Genomic DNA, 22,232 nt, shown 5'->3' with positions numbered 1-22,232 from the left:
TGGAGAACAGTGGAAGAAAGGAAGTTTGGTGGCTTTTTTCAGACAAGAGTACGAGATGGTGAAAACTCACTACAGAGCTATGGCATCAGCTTCTGGGGTCAGTGTAACACAATAAAAAGCACATTAGCCTCAAATCTGTTTTCTAATTCTTACTATCTGCTTTATCTTACTACCTCACTGAGTCTCAGTTTCTTTATCATACTGAACTACAAGTTTTCTGAGGTATCTTCCATGCTCAAATCTATGCTCTAACCAAAAGGTGAAGCTCTCTTCAGTTTAGTCAAGTCCATTTTATTTTTTGCTGAGACAATTGGTATTAAGTGACTTGCCCAGAGTCACACAGCTAGGATGTTAACTATCTGAGGTCAGATTTGAACTCAGGTCTTCCAACCAGGTGCTATATCCCCCACATTATCTAGCTACCCCCAAATCCAATTCTTTATGATCAACTAAACCATTGACTCTGGCATTTTCTTGGTAAAGACATTTGTATGGTTTGTCAAACCCATCTCTAGTGAATTAAGACCAAGATAAACCATGATTCACTCAGTTTCACACAACTACTAAATATCAGAGACCAAATTTATAATAAAGTCATCCTGATTCCAATTTACTGAGCAATGTAGCTGCCTCCAAAAATCTAAAGAAGCACATGTAATGACTGACTGAAAATAGAATTAATATGACTTTCAAATTTTGAGACAGAAGAGCAAGATTTTAATCCTGTCTCTGAGATTTCCTACATATGTGATCTTGGATAAGATAGTTTGTAAAATAAAGGATTTGAATCAGGTGATTTCCAAATTTGTCTAAAGCGTTAAATACTGTGAGAAAAGATTACTGTGGGTGGTCACATTGCAAATATGTGAGATTGTTCCTTCATTTTTTTTCTCATTTGCTTTTTCCTTTATTCAATAAATTAGATATTTTGTGTTTATTATATATACTGTTTGTTATTATTATACAATTATAAAAGCTGTAATAGAAATAATGAAGATTTTGAAAGGAAAACGACCCCTCTCAGACTTTGTATAGACAAGGAAATCATGGTCAATACTTTAAAAAAGTAATCTTAGAATCTTTTAAATAAAAACATTAAAGAATGAATTTCTGAAAAGGTATATAGTGTCAATGATTCTTTTTTTGGTAGCAATAGTAATTTTATTTTTCTTTTATTTTTTGAATATTTTTATTTTCAAAACATATTCAAGGATAATTTTTCCAACATTGACCCTTGAAAAACCTTGTGTTCCAATTACCCCCCTCCCACCCTCTTCCCTAGATGCCATGTAATACAATGTATGTTAAACACAGTAAAAATATGTGTTAAAACCAAAATAGGGAGACAGATTTATACAATTATCTTGCTGCACAAGAAAAATAAGATCAAAAAGTAAAAGAGAGAAAAAGAGAATAAAATTCAAGCAAATTATAACAAAAAGTGAAATGCTATGTTGTAATCCACCCTCAGTTCCCACAGTCCTCTCTCTGGGTGTAGATGGCTCTCATCATCCCAAGATCATTGGAAAAGGCCTGAATCATCATATTGTTGAAAAGATCTGCATCCATAAGAATTGATCAACATAAAATCTTGTTTTGGGCATGTACAATGATCTCCTCGTTCTGTCCATTCACTTAGCAGCAGTTCATCTAAGTCTCTCTAGGCTTCTCTGAAATCATCTTGCTGATCATTTCTTATAGAACAATAATATTCCATAAAATTCTTATATACCATAACTTATTCAGCCATTCTCCAACTGATGGACAACCATTCAATGTGCACATGTGCACATCTCTTTCCCTTCTTTAAGATCTCTTTGGGATATAAACCTAGAAGAAACACTTCTGGATCAAAGGGTATGTGCAGTTTGATAACCCTTTGGGCATAGTATCAAATTGCTCTCTGAAACAGTTGGATCCATTCACAATTCCACCAACAATGTATTAGTGTTCCAATTTTCCCACAACCTCTCTAACATTCATCATTATCTTTTCCTGTCATCTTAGCCAATCTGACAGGTGTGTAGAGTTGCCTTAATTTGCATTTTTCTGATCATTAGTGTTTAGAGTACCTTTTCATATACTAGAAATAGTTTCAATTTCTTCATCTGAAAATTGTGTCAATGATTCTTAACACATATGATTTATTTTAAGTTCATAAAATTTCTAGTCATATAAAAACAATGAAATGGATGTAGAAAATGAAGCTGTATTTAGAATGATTTCAATATTTATCAGTGGGTTTCAATATTTATCATTTAATCACTGGATGAAGTTTCAAAAGACTTGATTTTAAATACTGGCTCTGCAATTCTCATGACTTTGAGTAAATTATTTAACCTTTTTGGGTTTCCATTTCCTCATTAAGTAGTGGGTAGAATTCTGCATTTCACATCAAGTATTCCCAAAAAATAACCTTAAGGAATTTCTTCACTCTTTACCTGTAGAAAAATGTGGCATGTAGGGAAGAGAGCTATATTGTAATTAGGAAGACCTACATTAAAATTCTACCTCTAACACTAGAGACTATAATGGGTCTCACTCTGTGATGTACCAAAACTGGTCTTATTTTCTTTCCTCACATATGGCATGCTACATTCAACTGCTGTGCTTTTGTACTGGCCTTCACATGTTCCTATAATTCATTATATTTTTACCTATACTTCCTAATATTCCTTTCTTCCTTTAAGAAAAAGCTAAAAATCTTCTATATGAAACTTTCCTTATAACTTCAGCTGCTGGTGCGCTCCCCTTAAATTTGCCTTAAATTTAAGTATTTTGTATATATCTTATGGTATTAATTTTATATTTATACACTATGTTCCATATGTGTATTTGTTTTCCCCTATGTTCCATACATGTATTTGTCTTCCCCTTTCAAATGTAAACTTCTTGTATATAGGAACTACATCATTACTTGTATATATTTCCTAATGCTTAGGACACTGACTTATAATAGGCATTTAATATGTTTGGTAAACTGCTGTGATCATATGTGACTATGCATAATATTCCCTCTAAGTTGCAGAATGCTTATTCTATAGAATGGGTATAATAAGACATTTTAGTACCAACATAACAAGATTTAGATGAGGAACAAAAAAATCAACTCTCCAACTCTTAACTGGTGATTTCAATGGTAAAGGCAACTGCACAAATACCAATTGGAGCAAAATCTGAAAATTATAGTCTTAGAGAGCATCCTGAAACAAAGAAAATTTAAGTGACTTGTCCAAAGTCACAAAACCACTCAAAATTGGGGAGATATTCACATAGTTTTTTTTTCTCCTGATTTCATATTTTCATCTCTGTCTCTCTATCTCTCTGTTCCTGTCTCTGTGTGTCTGTGTGTCTGTCTCTCTCTATCTTTCTCTCTGTCACTCTGTATCACTCTGTCTTTCTGTCTGTCTCTGTCTCTGTCTTTCTCTGTGTGTGTCTGTATCTCTGTTTCTTTTGGTCTCTGTCTGTGTCTCTGTCTCTGTCTTTGTGTCTGTCTCTCTGTCTCTTTTTGTCTCTGTATGTCTCTCTCTCTCTCTGGCTCTGGCTCTGGCTTTGCCTCCTCTTCCTCCCTCCTTTTCACTCATTCATGCTACATACCATTAATTTCTTTCAGCCATTAATATCAGTAAAATATAGGGGATAATCCCTTCCAGCTTTAACATGTAGCGGTATTAGTCCCATAGTTTTGTACATCATTAGGTGCCTCCTCACAGTACCCTCCACTCTTCAGGGAAGTTCACAGAACTATGTTGAAGTTCAAATTGTTTCCTTTAAAACATTTTCCTCAGTTCTTTCCTCTCATTAGCAAGAATGAGGCATAAGAGGAACATTTTGTTTCATGAATGGATCTGTGATAATTGCATGGCATGTTATATGCTTGAGTCACTGTAGTTTTGGATTTTGTTTGTGTTTCTTCAACAGAAAACAGAAATGAAAAAAGAGATGGATGAGCATTCTTGGGGTGGCAATCCCAAGATGCCTCTGGCTATGCTCTTGACTAGTTGAAAGTTGGAGGATGAATGATGTTTCATTGCTTTCAGGAAACAAAGATGAACCCCAAAGATTTAAATGGCTTTTCTTGGTCCATTTCTATTGCCTGCCAATTTAATTGTAGTTAGGTTTAACTGCTTTTAAATTGTCTATATAGTGAAATTGCAAGGGTTTTTTCAGGCTTTGTTTTCATTTAAAGGCACATTCTTTTAGATGGGTCACATTAGAGACACTAAGACACACATGCTTCTGTGGTACTTCAGAAACTTAGCCTTTTAAGATGGATGATAAGAATTTTTCTCCAGTATATATCATCCATGCTCCACCAAATCCAAATCTGATTCTGTAGGAAGGTGGTACTTACATTGTTTTTCCTTAATTCTTAAGGAGAACCGTACCATCAAAAAGGTGATATCATGACATGCAAGTGAATTGGATTTAAGTGAGGTAAGGGTGTTCAACGTCACCAGTCTTACTCTCTAGAGCCATTTAGGTCTAGTGGTAAGAGACAGATCAGGACCATTGAAGAAGGTCCAGGATGAAGTGAGAGATCTTGGCCTTTTAAGCAGAGGTCTTTCCTAGGTCTCAGTTTACTTAAAAGCAATGTCCATTCAGTAATTAAGTCTAGGCAAGAAATAAAGCAAAAAATTACTTAGGGGAATTATGATATGAGGTTCCTGATCATATGACACTTGCATAAAACATTTTCTGATTTCTACAAATTCTATTGACCTTCCCATGAAACATATATTTATATTTGAGAGATGATAGAAAAAAAGAGATAAATTGTCACCTATTATAGAAGGTGAAGTCCCTGTTCAAAAAGATTTTTGCTTTTATCTTTATATGTCATGTTAACAATGACTATAGAACACAAAAACATTTAAATACTTGATTCATTGAATTCTAGGTTATATCTTAAATTTTTTGTCCTTTTAATTATTTATTTAAAACATAAATACAAAATATGAAAAGAAAAAAATGCCATATGCAAGAAAAATATGAGAGGATTCAAAATATAAACCAATAAGTTACCATTTGAAGAAAGCCTATATAACACTACACATTGTATTTAGAGCTGTCCATCTTTTATCACCTCCTTTAAGGTTTTCTTTTGTTCTCTGCTGCACAGTTTTTATGTTATTCTGTTTTTTGTCTTTCTCCTCTCTCTCCCAAGAAAACTACAATTAAGTGTGTGTGTCTTTGCATGCATATATCCATAAACATCCATATATACATAAATACACATATTAAGTACACATACACTTAAGTATATACATATGTGTTCACATATATACATATTAAGCATATATACATATATATAAAGTACACGTATATACCTACACAAATATATGCATGTATATAATATACTTATAGATATATAGATATCTATAATCATGCATATATACCTATATATGTTTATATGAATTTATGTGAAAACATATTTATTTGTTTTGTTTCTCTCAAAGTGAATAGTGTCTTCCTTCATAAGTCCAATTTTTCCATATTTTTCTAAATCTGGGAATTCACCATGTCCTATACCATAGTAACATTCCAACCTTATAATGTCCAATTATTTTAAATTACCTAAAACAATATTTGTAGAGTCCAGACTAGCTTTCTGAAGGATCTCTGAATGGGCCTTGGTCTTAGATGGAAAAATAATGAAGGCAGGAGAGCAATCACGAGGATGGTCAAGGATGGAGTCTCTTTATTTCAAGTCCTCTCAGTTCTTAAATACTTTAGTATAATTACATTACTACAGAACACTGAACATGTACAAACTATAGAAGTATTACATATCACACAAAGTATATGCCAACTAGAGTGATTACATCATTACATCACACTAATTATATGTGAACTAGAGAACCATTATCTCATCAATCACACTGAGTAAACACCCTGTTGTAAGTATCCTTGCTTCAAGTATATCTTTCCCAGAGTTTCCCACTATCTGTAGTACTCTACATCTCCAGCTTTCTTATGTTTTAGAACACAGATGGTCATGTCCTCCCTGACTTCTCAGAAAAGGAGATGGGCACCAAAGGGAAATGGGGAGCCAAGCCAGATATTGTTAGCAGGTTTCCTCTGGACTGAAGGGTCTTAATTGAAACAGATATAAACAAATCCATCAGCATGGGAGGTATTACACAAACACATAGTAATATAACACAGGATAGAAGTGATGTAACAAACAACATGAATCAACATGAGGAATTATACATGTCATAAGTCCTAGAAGGAGGTTATATAAATAACAATCACATATATACCTCCTTCAGTAGCCAAGAGGTAGTCCAAAACCAATCTATTGTCCATTACTTCATGTGTCAGAGAATCCAATGATTCCTGCAAGTTTTGAAGTCCTGCAGCAGTCTCATTGATAATTTGTGATGTTCATGAGTCAACTGTCATACACATTGGTTTAACAGCCATGTTCTTTTAGTGGCACATGTAGTCAAAGATGGAATCACTAGATATTTCTTGGGTCTTTTCCTTTTTAAGGGTCTTTTCTGTCTCTCTCCAATGGACAAGGTGAATACAGCTCATTGGCATCCATTTGATTCCTTCTCCATCTATAGAGCTACAGGCAAACCCTCTCCCCCAAGCAGTTTACCTATCTGGTCCCTTCCATTCACCACTTTCTGGATCTCTCCACATCACCTGGTGATTATCTAAAGACAGTGGAGCTGCTCACATTGGACACTGCCCTTCTGGTGGATTATAAAACCTGTCTGCCAGAGCCAATGGATCTTTATCAAAAATCAAAAAAAAAATAGTGTAAAGAGTTAAATTTAAAAGTACTCTATAGTTACCTGTGGCTTCCCCTTTCTTCTTCTTTTTTTTTTTTGAAGGAGCATCTTGATGTCTCTGTTTCTCCTTTCTACTATTATCTGTCCTTGAGGATTAAAAGGTATGCAGTGGTATGTAAAATCTGATACTGTGCCCAAAAGTGTGCAAAATGTTTAGAATTATATGCAGATTAATTATCTGCTTTTATTGCTTGCAGCACACTCATAATTGCAAAAGCTTTTATAAGGAATTCAGTGACCACTCAGTCTGTCTCATTTACTGCTGATATTGCAAAAATGAATCCCGAAAAGGTATCTACTACAACATGAATAAAAAATAGACGACCAGGAGATCTATAATGGGTCACATCCATCTGCCAAATTTCATTGGGTCTCAAACCATGAGGGTTTTTCCCCGGAGGGAGTGTTGTGACATGGAAAGGAAGGCAAGCTAAGCAGGCTTTTACTATTCTCCTAGCTTCCTAGTTTTGCCATAGCCCTACTATGTGTCAAATGTATGTTGCTGCTGCTCTTGCTCCAGTAAGAAAAGCATTTCCAAAGGTTATGTTGTTACATTACTTGGATGATATGTTGGGGTGTGCACCTGAGGAGCAAATGTTAGAAGCATGTCTACAAAAGATCACAGAAACTCTAAGGAACTGCAAATTGCATATAGCTCCAGAAAAAATTCAAAGGCACGCTCCTTTTCAATATATAGGCTATGAAATATATCCTAAGATACTTACAGTACAAAAACTTTCCTTAAGAACAGAGAAGCTAAACACCTTAAATGACATTCATACATTGATAGGAGATATCCAATGGATGTGTCCAGTGTTAGGCTTAACTACATATCATTTACAACCATTATATGACATGTTAAGTCATGCTTTAAACGCACCATGCTAGCTTACAAAAGAAACTCAACAGGTTTTGTGAGAAGTTGATCTGGTTTTATCCAATGTGGTTGGGTCACTCAGAAACCCTTGGAAATATCAATTTTTGCTACAAAAGAAGTACCCACAGCAGTCCTTCATCAAGGATACAGTGTGATAGAGTGAGAGAACCTCTCAGCACAATCAGACCAAAGCCTTACTCCTTACCCAGTGCTTGTGGCTAAAATCTTATTAAACACCATTAAAAGAGTAGTTAAATTATCTGCGATAAGGCCTGACAAGATATGTGCCTTCTATACCAATGCACAAATTAATGTATTCTGTGAAACCATCCCAGAGTAACAAATTTTATTGGCCACCTCTCCAAATTTTACACACAGGTCTCTATTAAAGATAACCCAGCTATTGATAATTGGCAATGGATTTTTGAAGAAAAAGGTTTCTAAGAGTCCTCTTAAAGGAGCAACTATCTTTACAGATGCATCCAAAAGTAACAGTTGTGCTGTATAATCTTATGACTTAACTATAAAGAGAGTAGTCAGAACTTCCTTTCAGTCCACTCAGCAGAATGAATTGTATGCAATTATGTTAGTTCTTATTTATTATCCAGGAGATGTAAATATAATATCTGATTCTGCCTATTCAGTAGGTGTGGTACAAATAATTACCACAGCCCAAATAATTTCTGTAGTTTCTAATGTATATCAACTTTTTAAGGAATTTCAGTGAGAAAGCATTCAGGTAAGATTTATATCTTGCAAGTCCTCTCTCATAGGGGACTTCCAGGTCCTATTTTTGATGGTAATTCAAAGACAGATAGCTTCTAACCATGTTGGCCAATACACCTTTATCTCAGGCAGTCCAATAATCTAATTTTAAATATCATTAGAGTGTTTGAGCTTTATGTTTGCAATTTGGGATAACAAAAGAGAAAGCTAAAAGGATAATAAAAGCTTATAAAGCTTGTCTTCCTTTCCATGCCTCTACACTCCCTCCAGGAAAAAACACCCGTGGTTTGAGACCCAATGAAATTTGACAAATGGATGTGACCCATTATAAATCTCGTGGTCATCTGTCTTTTATTCATGTTGTAGTAGACACCTTTTCAGGATTCACTTTTGCAATATCAGCAGCAAATGAGACAGACTGAGTGGTCACTTAATTCCTTATAAAAGCTATTGCAATTATATTATATATTATATTATAACTCCATTCTTTCCAATTGTAATTCCTTTCTCCCATCAGATTGCTTCTTGGCTGATTGATCATGTTGGAGTACTGAACTTCTAAAGATTCTCTGGGTATAACACTGCTTGCCATTATGCCCCAAGTGTGCTTTTCCTGGGGCCCTGCTTCTTGTTTCCCTGAGTCACTCTACATTCTGAATCCCAATGGTAGCCTTTGTTGCATTTTGGACATGGGGTTTTGGGTCTTGTTCTCTCAGCCTGTTTTTCACTTTACCTTTTTGCCAACATTGAGATTTTAGATGCCCTACTTTACCACATTGAAAGCATTGACAAGTCTCTTTGAAAGTACTTAACAAAAATTTCCTGCTTGTCTATTTTTGTACTCACCCTATCCTTCGGGGGCCCCATGTTGGGTGCCAAAATGTGGCCTAGTTTTCTGGAGGATCTCTGGACAGGCCTTGGTCTTAGATGGAAAAGTGATGAAGGCAGGAGAGCCACCATGAGGATGGTCAAGGATGTAGTCTGTTTATTTCAAGTCCTCTCAGCCCTTAAATACCTTAGTACTCAGCAAACTGAGCATGTGTCAACTGTAGAACCATTACATATCACACTAAGTATATGTCAATTAGAATGATTACATCATTACATCACACTAAGTATATGTGAACTAGAGAACATCAATTACACTGAGTAAACACCCTGTTGTAAGTATCCTTCAAGTATACCTTTCCTAGAATTTCCCACTATCTGTGGTCCTCTAAAAATATTGATTAATATGGCTCATGTGTGGTGTAGCTTCCTGTTTTTCTTTTATGATTACATCTGTTTTATCTTCAACTTTGTCTCAGATCATAATTACTATCACTTCTTTTTTTTTTTCATTTCCTAATGCTTTTCTTTGTGTTTTTAAACTAAGTAATTAATTAAATTAATTTAATGTCCATTCAAAGCATTTTTAACATTGTTTTTAAGATTTTCAAGTTCTAGATTCTTTCCCTTATCCCTACTCCAATTAGGAGTGAAGCTATGCAAAACATTTCCATATAAGTTAATCTATGAAAGAAAACAGAGATCTCCCCCTCCTAAGGAAAACAAAAACCCTCAAAAAATTAAGTTAAAAAGAGAGACAATACTTCAATCTGTATTAATGACTTTCTTTGGGTATGAAGAAGTTTTTTCATCTCATTTCCTTTAGAGTAGTTGTGGAAGATTGTATCACTGAGAATATCAAGGTCAGTTAAAGATGGTCATCTTAGGACAACTGCTATTATTTTTATATGGTATATTTCAAGGAGGACTTTTCAGGTTTTTTTTCCCCTGAAAGCATTCTGCTTATCATTTTCCAGAGAACAATAATATTCCATCACCAACACATGCCACAGTTTATTGAACCATTCCCCAATTTATGAGCATCCCCTCTATTTTCATTTTTTTTTTGCCCTGAGAAGAGAGCTTCTCTGAATATTTTTGTACATATATATCATTTTCCTTTTGCTGTTATTGTTTTTTTTCAAATATCTTTTGTTAGTCATCATTAGAAGTCATGTTGTTAGGTCAAAGTATATGCATGAATTTACAACCCTTTGGGCACAGAGCATATATTTTGATTATTTAACAATTGGAACGTGGCTTTTATTTTTTTCTTTATGTTCCCTCTATGTGTGAGAAATACACATACTAAGGCTTAGTGTGTGTGTGTATGTATGTATGTATATATATATATATATATATATATATATATATATATATATATTATATATATATATATATATACTTAGTATAAGAAATGATCAGTAGGATGATATCAGAAAAGCCTGGAGAGACTTACATGAACTGATGCTGAGTGAAGTGAGTAGAACCAAGATAACATTGTACACAATAACAAGATTATATGATGATCAATTTTGATAGAAGTAGGTTTTTCAACACCGAGATAAATAAGGCCATTTCCAATGGTCTTGTGATTGATAAAAACATCTTCATCCAAAGAGAGGACTGTGGGTACTGAGTGTGAATCATAACATTGTTTTTTATGTAGAGAAAAACTGTAAGTCATTAACATATATCAGATTATGTATTTGCTATCTAGAGGAGGATATTGCGGTCATGGAGGGAGGGAAAAACATTTGAAACATAAAGTTTTGCAATGATGAATATTGAAAACTATTTAAACATATTTTTAAAATAAAAAGTCTTTATTAAAAATGAAGTCTTATCAAAAAGTAGCTGTGAATTTTTTTTTAAATAATTACTATTGCTAATAGTATTTTCCCTCCATTTATTCTCTCTCTGTTCTTTCACACTGTCCCTCCTCAAAAATGTTTTATTGTTGACCACTCCCTCCCCTAATATGCCTTCTCTTTTGTCATCCTCAAATCCTTCCCATATGGCAATTCCCTCATATTTTCCTGCAGAATAAGATAGATTTCTATATCCTTATGAGTATGTGTGTTATTTCCTCTGAACTAATTCTAATTACAGCAAGGTTCACTAAATCATCCTCTCCTCCCCCTTTTTTCCTCCACTCTGAAAGTTTTTTTTTCTTGCCTCTTTTTATGGCAGATAATTTATATCTTTACACTTCTCCCTTTCCCTTTCTCTCAATACATTTCCTGTTCACCACTTAATTTAATTATTTTTTAAAAGGATATCATCCATTCATATTTAACTCACACCAGTGCCTCGATCTATATATACTCCTTCTAATTGACATAAATAATGAGAAAGTTCAAATAAGATACAAGTATCATTCTTCCATATAGGAATATAAACATATGAATCTTACTTATTAACTTTTATTATATCACTTTCCTGATGACCTTTTTATGCTTCTCCAGAGTACTCTTTTTGGAAATCAAATTTTCAATTTGGTTTCCATTCAGTTCACAAATGTTTGAAAATCTTCTATTATATTGAAAGACTACTTTTTTATCTGAAGGATTATACTCAGTTTTGCATGGCAGGTGATTCTTGGTTGCAATCTTAGCTCTATTGCTCTCCAGAATATCATAATTTAAGCCCTCCAGTCCTTTAATGTAGAAGCTGCTAAACCTTGTTTTTATTTCAATTGTGGCTCCACTATACATGAATTATTTTTTTTCTAAATGCTTCCAATAATGCCTCCTTGACCTGAGAGTTCCAGAATTTGGCTATAATATTTCTGGGAGTTTTCATATTGGGATCTCTTTCAGGAGGTGATTCATGGATTCTTTCAATTTCTCTTGTGCCTTCTAGTGCTAGAATTTCAGGACAGTTTCCATTGATAAATTTTTGAAAGACTATGGTCAGGCTTTTTGTTGATCATGACTTTCAGGTAGATCAATAATTTTTAAATTATATTTTCTGGAGCAATTTTCTAGATCACTTATTTTTCCAATACAATATTTCACATTTTTTTCTATTTTTTATCCTTTTTGGTTTAACTTTATTGTATCTTGATTTCTCATAAATTTATTAGCTTCCTTTTGCTCAATTCTATTTTTAAGGAATTATTTTTAGTGAGCTTTTGTAATTCATTTTCCAATTGGCCAATTTCACTTTTCAAGGCATTATTTTCCTCATTAATTTTTTTTGGTATTTCCTTTTGTACTTCTCTCAATTCTTTTCTTAATTTTTCCTCAATCTCTCTTACTTGATTATCAAAGTCCCTTTTGAGCTCTTCCATGACCTGAGCTCAATTCTTATTTTTCTTGAAGGCTTTGGATGCAGGAGCTTTGACTTTGTTATCCTCTTGTAAGCATGTATTTTGATTCTCCTTATCACCATAACTTTCAATGTTCAGAAAAAGTTGTTTTTGTTTATCTGCTCATTTTCCTAGCCTATTACTCTGCTTTTAAATCATTTGTTAAAGTAAGATTCTGTTTTCAAGATGGAGAGTGTTCTGCTCCAAGTTTCAGGGGCTTTGTGTTGCTGTTTTCAGAAATCCCAGAAATCTGATCATAAACCTTTTCTGCCCTGGAATTGTTAGGTGTATCCCCACCCCACTGTAATTGTAAGATCTAGTGTGCTGTAATGAGTTTGGACTCCAATGACTTGGGCTGTGCTGGAAACTGCACAACAGACACCCCACTCTGTTGCCACAGACCCTCTCTGCTGACCTTTCAAGTCCTTTCTGGTGTCCCCAGGCTGAGAAGTCAAAAATATATAGAGAATTGACTCAAATTTATAAGAATTCAAGCCATTCTCCAATTGATAAATTGTCAAAGCATATGAACAAACAATTTTCAGATGAAATTGAAACTATTTCTACTCATATGAAAAGATATTCCAAATCATTATTGATCAGAAAAATGCAAATTAAGACAACTCTGAGATACTACTACACACCTGTCAGATTGGCTAAGATGACAGGAAAAGATAATGACAAATGTTGGAGGGGATGTGGGAAAATTGGGACATATGCATTATTGGTAGAGTTGTGAATGGATCCAACCATTCTGGAGAGCAATTGGGAACTATGCTCAAAAAGATATCAAACTTTGCATACCCTTTGATCCAGCAGTGTTACTACTGTACTTATATCCCCAAGAGATATTAAAGAAGGGAAAGAGACCTGTATGTGCCAAAATATTTGGGCCAGCCCTTTTCATAGTGCTAGAACCTGGAAATTGAATGGATGGCCATCAGTTGAAGATTGTCTGAATAAATGATGGTATATCAATGTTACGGAATATTATTGTTCTTTAAGAAATGACCAGTAGGATGAATACAGAAAGGCTTGGAGAGACTTACATGAACTGATGCTAAGTGAAATGAGCAGAACCAGGAGATCATTATACACTTCAACAATAATATTATATTAGGATCAATTCTGATGGAAGTGTCTATCTTGGGCAAAGAGAGGATACAATTCAGTTCCAGTTGATCAGTGATGGACAGAGGCAGTTACACCCAGCAAAAGAACACTGGGAAAAGAGTATGGACTGCTTGCATTTTTGTTTTTCTTTCCAGGTTATTTTTACCTTTTTAAATCCAATTTTTCTTGTGCAACAAGAGAATTGTATAAATATATACACCTATATTGTATTTAAGATATACTTTAACATGTTTAATATGTATGAGGCTGCTTGCCATTTAGGGGAGGGGATGAAGGGAAGGAAGGGAAAAGTTGGAACAGAAGTATTTGCAAGGGTCAATGTTGAAAAATTACCATGCATATGTTCTGTCAATAAAAAGCTATTAAAAATAATTGGAAAAATATCAATTGCTCATGAGTAGGTGAAGCCAATATAAAAAATGACAATTCTGCTTAAGCTAATTTACTTATTTGGTGTTATTCTAATCAAATTACCGAATATAATCTGATCAGAAAATTCTTCTGTCAAAAATATTAAGGGAATTAAAGAAAAAAGTACCGAGAAAAGTAAAAAAAGAAAAAAAAAGCTACAGTACAAAGCAGTAATTATCAAAACTTCTCTGGTATTGGTTAAGTAATTCAGTGGTAGATCAGTGGAATGGATTTGGTGTCCAAAACACAGTAGTTGAAGAATTCTGGGGATGGAGCCAATATGGCATAGTAAAGTCATGAAGCTGCTCGAGTTCTCCTACTTTCTCTCAAAAACCACATGAAACAAAGCCTCTGAACAGAGTCTGAGAATGAAACTACTCTCTAGCTCAAGATAGACTGAAAAAAAAAACTTCAAGAAAAGTAACTATCACTGGGCTGAAAAGGGTGTTTAAAACAGATCAGATAGACTCAGGAAAAGTCGGTGAGAAGATTTTAATCACATTCAGTAACTAAGACCCTGAGTCCTGGTTCAGTAGAGGCACAGATCAGTGGGGCAGCTTCTAGTCCCAGCTCAGAAGACAAACCCTTAGAAACCAGGCTGTTTCCTGAATAGAGCAGGCAAAGCTAGCCCCTGCAAACACAAGAGGCCTCTGTCCTCAAGACAAGATTCAGAGCTTCACAGAAAGATTTTGACAGCACCACCTTTACCCCAGGAGAGTCCAACTTAAAAGTAAAAAACAATTTAAAAAATACCAAAAGAAAAGGAAAGAAAATGAGGAAAGAAGAAAAAAGAATCTTGACCATAGAAAGCTACTATGGAGATAAGGCAAACCAAGGTAATTTGGTAAGAACAGTGCATCCACAGAAAAACTCTTAATGAGTGATATAAATTAATCTCAGGTCCAAAGAGGATTCTTAGAAATGCTTATAAAGGATTTTGAAAGGTATGTAAGAGAGACAGAAGAAAAAAATGAGAAAAGAATTGACAGGTAAACATGATAGAGTCAACAGTTTGGAAAAAGAAGGAAAAAAATGTCTGAAGAAAACAACTCCTTAAATACTAGAATAAACCAAATGGAAAAAGAGATACGAAAGAAAACTGAAGAAAATCACACATTAAAAACCAGAACATGACAAATGGAAGCTAATGACTTTGTGAGACATCAAGAATCAGTCAAACTAAAAATAATGAAAAAAAAAAAAGGAAGAAAATATGAAATACCTCATTAGCAAAACAGCCAACTTGGAATATAGATCCAGAAGAGAAAATTTAAAAATTACATGCTTACCTAAAGGCCATGACCAAAAATAAGTCTGGATAGCATTTTTTAAGAGGTCATTCAGGAAAATTGCTCCAATATTCTAGAAACAGAGATGGAAATACTCATTTAAAGGATCCATTGATCAACTCTGGAAAGAGATCTTACAAGGGAAACTCCAAAGAACATTCTTGTGAAACTCCAAAACTATAATCTCAAGAAAAAAATACAAGCTGCCAGACAAAACAACTTAGACATTAAGGAACAATAATCAGTATTACCCAGATCTTACAGCTTCTACAATAAAGGATTGGAGGGCCTGGATTACCACATTCCAGAAGGTAAAGGATCTCAGGTTCAAATCAACAATTTATCCAGCAAGACTCATCATCATCGTTCAAGGGAGAAAATGGTACTTCAATGAAATGAGAGTTTCAATAATTTCTGTTGAAAACACCAGAACTAAACAGAAAATTTAATCTACAAATATAGGATGCAAGAGATCCATAAGAGATCAAAGTGGGGAAAGTGTATATTTAAATGTTAAACTGTTTAGATCCCTAGGTAAGAAAATAATATCTGTAACTCTTGTGAGCTGTATCTGTTACTTGGGGCTGACAGAGGGAGGTCATCATATAGATTGAGGTTGTGCTTGTGAATGGTCCCTGATGTGATGACATCAAAGAAAAAGACATGAAGGGGTGGGGAAAGATACGTACTGGAAAATGAGTAAAGGGGAGGTAAAATGGAAGAACTAGTTCACATGAAGAGGTATTACAAGTGAGGAAAAGAAGGGAGGGGATGAGTATTGTCTGAAGCTTCATTTCATCAGTTTTGGCTTTATGAAGAAATGATTTAATCATTCAGCTGGGTATAGAAATTTATCTAAAACTATAAAGAAATAGGAGGAGAAAGAGAAAAAAAAGGAGGAACAAGGTATAAGGCAGGGTAGAACCACTAGGGGAAAAAGTAAGAGGAGAGGGGAAAGATTGATAAAAAGATAAAATAGGGAATGGAGTGGGTTAAAAACACTACTAAGAGAAGGGGGAGGGTAATAGGAGAATAAGGCAATGGCTGTTGTGGATAAAAACAATACATAACTGAGGACAGGGTAGAAAAAGAGAACAAAAGTATAAATAGAGGAGAATGTAGGATGGAGGGCAATACAGAGCTGATAATGATAAAATTGATTATCACATATGAATAGGATAAACTCTCCCATAAAATGGAAGCAAATAGCTTCCAGAAAATGCTATCTCCATCTAGAAAAAGAACTAAGGAGACCAAATGTTAAATCAACACATGCTATATTTAATTCTTTTTTCTGTTTTTTTTTTTAAAACTATTTCCCATGGCTTTTCTCATTTGCTCTGATTTCTCTCTCCCAGCATAATTCATAAAGCAATGTGTGTTTTAAACAAATAAACTTACTACAATAAAAAAAAACATAGTAGTCAATAATCGTAGTAAGCCAGTGATCGAAAAAACATGATCCCAGCTTTTGGGAGACAAACTCCTGGGAAAACAATAGGATACAAATTAGTTATAGACCAACACCTCACATCATAAAACAAAATAATGTTCAAATGACTATGTGATTTTGACATAAATGGTAACACTATAATCAAATTAGGACAGTGTCAGATCTATGGGAAGGGGAAGAATTCATTACTAAAGAAGAAATAAAGTGTATCACAAAATGTAAAATAAATAAATTTATTATATTAAATTGAAAAGCTTTTGTAATCAATGCAATCAAGATCATAAGGTAAGCAGAAAACTGGAAGAAAATCTTTTCCCACCCCTGTATTCAGTTCTTTTCATTGATCTTTGTCTTTCTGTGTTCAAAAATTCTGGAGGTTTGCTCACATTATTTCATGTAATATGATGTTCAGAATTTTTATTTTTTGTGTTCTTTTGGGAAACCTTTAATCTTTAAGTTGTCTCTATGCATTTTCTTTTGATGATTTGCTTGTTTTCTATGGAGATGATATTTTCTTTTGATTTTTTTTGTGATTTTTTTTTTGCTATCTTTTTCCAGTTTGGCCTTTACTTCTTCCTATTCATATTCCAAATAAGTTGTTTTCTCTTATTGTTTCTTTTTTTTTTTAATAATAGCATCTTATTTTCAAAGTATATGCAAAGATAGTTTTCAACCTTCACCCTTGCAAAAACCTGGGTTCTAAATTTTTCTTCCTTCATTCTGCCCATCCCCTCCCCTAGAAACAAATAATTCAACATATGTTAAATGTATGCAATTCTTATGCCCAAAAAGTTAGCAAATTGTGCATACCCTTTGATCCAGCAGAGTTTCTATTGGGCTTATATTCCAAAGAAATACTAAAGAAGGGAAAGGGACCTGTATGTGCTAAAATGTTTGTGGCAGCCCTGTTTGTAGTGGCTAGAAACTGGAAATTGAATGGATGCCCATCAATTGGAGAATGGCTGGGTAAATTGTGGTATATGAATGTTATGGAATATTATTGTTCGGTAAGAAATGACCAGCAGGATGAATACAGAGAGGCTTGGAGAGACTTACATGAACTGATGCTAAGTGAAATTAGAGCAGAACCAGGAGATCACTTTACACTTCGACAACGATATTGTATGAGGATGTATTCTGATAGAAGTGGATTTCTTTGACAAAGACACAATTTCAATTGATAAATGATGGACAGAAGCAGCTACACCCAAAGAAAGAACACTGGGAAATGAATATGAACTATTTGCATTTTTGTTTTTCTTTCCGAGTTGTTTTTTACCTTCTGAATCCAATTCTCCCTGTGCAACAAGAGAACTGCTCGGTTCTGCACACATATATTATATCTAGGATATACTGCGACATATTTAACATATATATATATATATATATATATATATATATATATATATGACTGCTTGCCATCTAGGGGAGGGGGTGGAGGGAGGGAGGGGAAAATCGGAACAGAAGCGAGTGCAAGGGATAATGTTGTAAAAAAAATTACCCTGGCATGGATTCTGTCAATATAAAGTTATTATAAAATAAAATAAAATATTAAAAAAAGAAAAGAAAGAAAAAAATAAAGAATGACATCACTAAAAAAAAGTATGCAATTCTTCCATAGTTCTACAATTATCATTATGCACAAGAAAGATCAGATCAAAATAAAAAAATGAGAAAGAAAACAAAAAGCAAGTAAGCAAACAAAAAGGTTGAAAATACTATTTTGTGATGCACATTCAATCCCCACCATCCTCTTTCTGGATGCAGATGACAATGTCCATCACAAGTGTATTGGAACCAACCTGAATCATCTCATTGTTAAAAAGAGTCACTGTCTGGATACTACCACTGGGGTAGCCAGGGGTCTTACCATTATCAGTCTTCAGAGTACTGCTGGATATGGCCAGTCATGTTCTTGAGAAAAAAAAAATTATTAAATGCACATCATTCTGGTAACTATAATCAACTATTAATGATTTCTGTGTAATCTTAGAAATTTGTCATCTTTCAGTCAATATAAAAAGACTGATTTTCTTCCTGAAGAGCATGTTACATTATAGGTATACATTATAGGTACACCTCTACTAGTGTCTTCCCACAAGTCTTCTTGACATTTCAACTTCACTGGTAAATGAGATCAGTTGTCTATTTCATTGTCTAGTTAAGATCAAAGATTACCTGCCCTACCTCTCCAGAAATGGGGAATTAAAAAAAAAAGTAGCCCTTTTTAAAACCACAATTAATATCCAAGTTTAACAGGATGTGAAAACTATTTCAAACAATATTAGTTGGCCTTATTAGTAGGTAAAATTTGTCTTTGGATAAAAATCTGAAACACTGATTAATGTGTGTTCTTCAATGACAGAGCTTTTGAGAAATTACAATGAAATGTCCATCAGAGAAAGATTTTTGTGGAGGAAGTATTTCAATATATGTAATCATATAAATATTGGAAGAAGGATTTAAATCAAAATCTATTTATATCTTTTCATTGTATTCAACACTAATTGATATTTTCTTGTCAATTTTACACAGAAGTTCATCCAGTAGATTGAAGACATTCCTCTAGACTTCTTGTAATTGCATGGACTCCAACGAGGTATGTAAGCTATTCATTTTAGACCTCATTTTTGTTGTTTCCCTGGATTGTCACCTTTTGGGGGAGTAAATGTTTCTGAACATATTTTTAATGCTATTCCATTTAGATTGTCCTTTGTGGGTAACAATCTGCAGCGTACATGTCTATCTACCATATATCTCTCTGATGCCCTTTCAGGAAATGTGTAATTTTCTTTCTTAATTGATTTCACTATGTTATTACTTTAGATTATACACAATCATGTAAAACATATTGGATTTAAAAGTTGGGCCATTGTTTCAGGTTGATGCTCTGGGTAATTAAAAGTGCTTCATAAGTTCCTGAAGACAATTTATTTTGTTTTTCTCCTGGCTACTTAATTTTGGGTCCATTGCAGGGTCCAAACATGATAGCTATTCAACCTGATAGAGCATTGTGTTATTCTATGCATATATTAATCACAATGTGGCAAATAGTTATTCCTCATCCATTTTTTTCCCATATGGCTAGTGAAGCCAAACTACTATCAATAGGTCTAGACATTGCAGTATTCCAGGGATTAATGAGACCAACACAATTACTTCTATAAAAGATACATCTGAGGGACTTTATCTTGATCTGGATGTCTCTCTGGAAAATATCTTTGACAATGTTATCTGTTCCTCTATTATCGATATTCCTTTGTTATTAATATTAAATGATCATCAACTGATATTATTTCTGTTGTTCCATCACATAATAATAACATATGTAGCTACTTTGCTTAAGAAAAATGTTTAAATTAGAGTTCTGTTTTACCAAAACTTTTTTTAAGTCAACAAGTTCAGTGAGATATTATATTCTTTAAACATTTCAGTCAATTCTGTAAGTATAAAAAATAGTCTGCTGTCAAATATTATTTTCAAAAGCTGACATGTCAGTGTTCATGCCTTATTCAAGATATCAAGTGTTATGTATATAGCTTGTTTTCATCAATATTTTTGCAGAGATAAGAAAATAGATATAGAAGTCAGTAATTACTGATATTTTTCTTTATCACATTTTTCTATAAAGGCAACATGAATAACTTTTCCAAGCTTTTAGCATTTCTTTCAGATACCTTGAGAATCAATCCCTCAACAGTCTCTAAATTGCATCACCTCCAGCATATATTTTATGAATACTTAATCCATTTCAACCAATTGTTCTCTGTCATTTTTTATGTTTCTTTATTTTCTTTATTTACTTCATCTGGGACTGTAATTTTACAGATTCAGACAAAAGTGTCACTCATAGAAAAAGTAGTTTTTATAAAATCCTTATTCATCTTTTGCATTTTTTCACCAATTTACTGTTCTCTGAGTTTTATTCTTGAATGCTTTTTTAAATATTTTGTCTACCTTCTTATATATACTCTTTTATTATAAGAGCAATGTCCTTGGTTGGGGGGTGTGGTTAATATATAAAATATAAGTTACTAAAGGTCAATGATAATACTATATTAATTTTCTAGTATTCACAACTTTACCTGACAAAGGTCTGCTCTTATTATTTAAAAGTCAAGTAAATATTTCTCTATTTTCAATAATTAGTTAATGACTTGAGAAGTTGAATTTACCCCTATTATTACTCTCTTGTGGAAAGTGCATGAAGAATTCTCACTCTGGGATAAACAGATATAACTTTAAACCTAATATTAATCAGTGAATTAACAAATATAAAAAATATCTATTTTGACCAGGCAACTAAGACTAAAACTTAGAGAGGACTTGTGGTCTGAATTTATACAGGACATCTGTCATCATGAATCAAGAAGATACATGGAAGCCTACAGTAGGGAGGAAAGATCTGTGAACAAATTACTGGCAGATAGCTCTAGAGTTGGGAATGAATCTTAGCAGCCATCTACTAAAATAACTATTTCATAAATGAGGAAACTAAGCCCTAGGGAAGATTAGAGATTTTCTTAATATAGTGCAAAAACACAAAAATGTAGATGTGAAGAGTTTGAAAGGAAGTTAATGAATATTGTTTGGAAATGATGGATTTGAGAAATCTCTGGGACATCCAGTTTGAATGTTCCAATACAACATTGATAACATAGGATTAGAGCTTAAGATTCTAAGATTAACATTGTTTCTGGCATTTAGTAGCTTTGGAAATATAGGCCCAAAAGTTATATGAGGTTCAATTTCTTTGTCTATGAAATGCAAATAATAACATATATAAATAAATGTCTCATAGGGTTATATGAATCAAGTGAGATAATAGGGAAAACACTTAAAAGCATTAAAGTGATGTAAACAATTTTATTTACTATCTAATGATAGTAAACTCTGATAGGGATTCAGTCATGAATTAGAGCTCATGATTTGTCTCTGACAGAGCTATTACTAAGGTTAGCTGACTAAGTTTTGTCCAAGTGTTCCAAAATTTAGGTTAGCTTATAGTTTTTAGGATATGCATTTAAATTTAGAAATTTCCATGTGGTATACCCTAGGGGGAGGGATATCTTTCCTGTCCAGTTTCTGTGGTATTCCCAGTCTTAGTCAATTTTTGGATACCATTCTTATCAGCAACATGTGATGCTACTTTCCCAGGTTCCCAAATTTGTTAGTTACAGATCAGTCCTCCATATTTTTTCTTGTGTACTATTTTGCTCTTCCAGACGCCATTTATTTCCATCCAAATCTATTAAAATCCTATTTCACCTTTGACATTCTACTCAAAACTACTTAGCCATAAAATGCTTTTCCAATTTTTCTTCTGTTTGTCTTACTTTTCCTTTCAAATTTCCTTTGTTGACTCATCATTCATAGCATACTCAAAATTGTGAAT

This window comes from Antechinus flavipes, chromosome 2 (assembly GCF_016432865.1).
Source record: "Antechinus flavipes isolate AdamAnt ecotype Samford, QLD, Australia chromosome 2, AdamAnt_v2, whole genome shotgun sequence".
NCBI classification, from domain to species: Eukaryota; Metazoa; Chordata; class Mammalia; order Dasyuromorphia; family Dasyuridae; genus Antechinus; species Antechinus flavipes.
Note: the sequence above shows the minus strand (reverse complement) of the source record.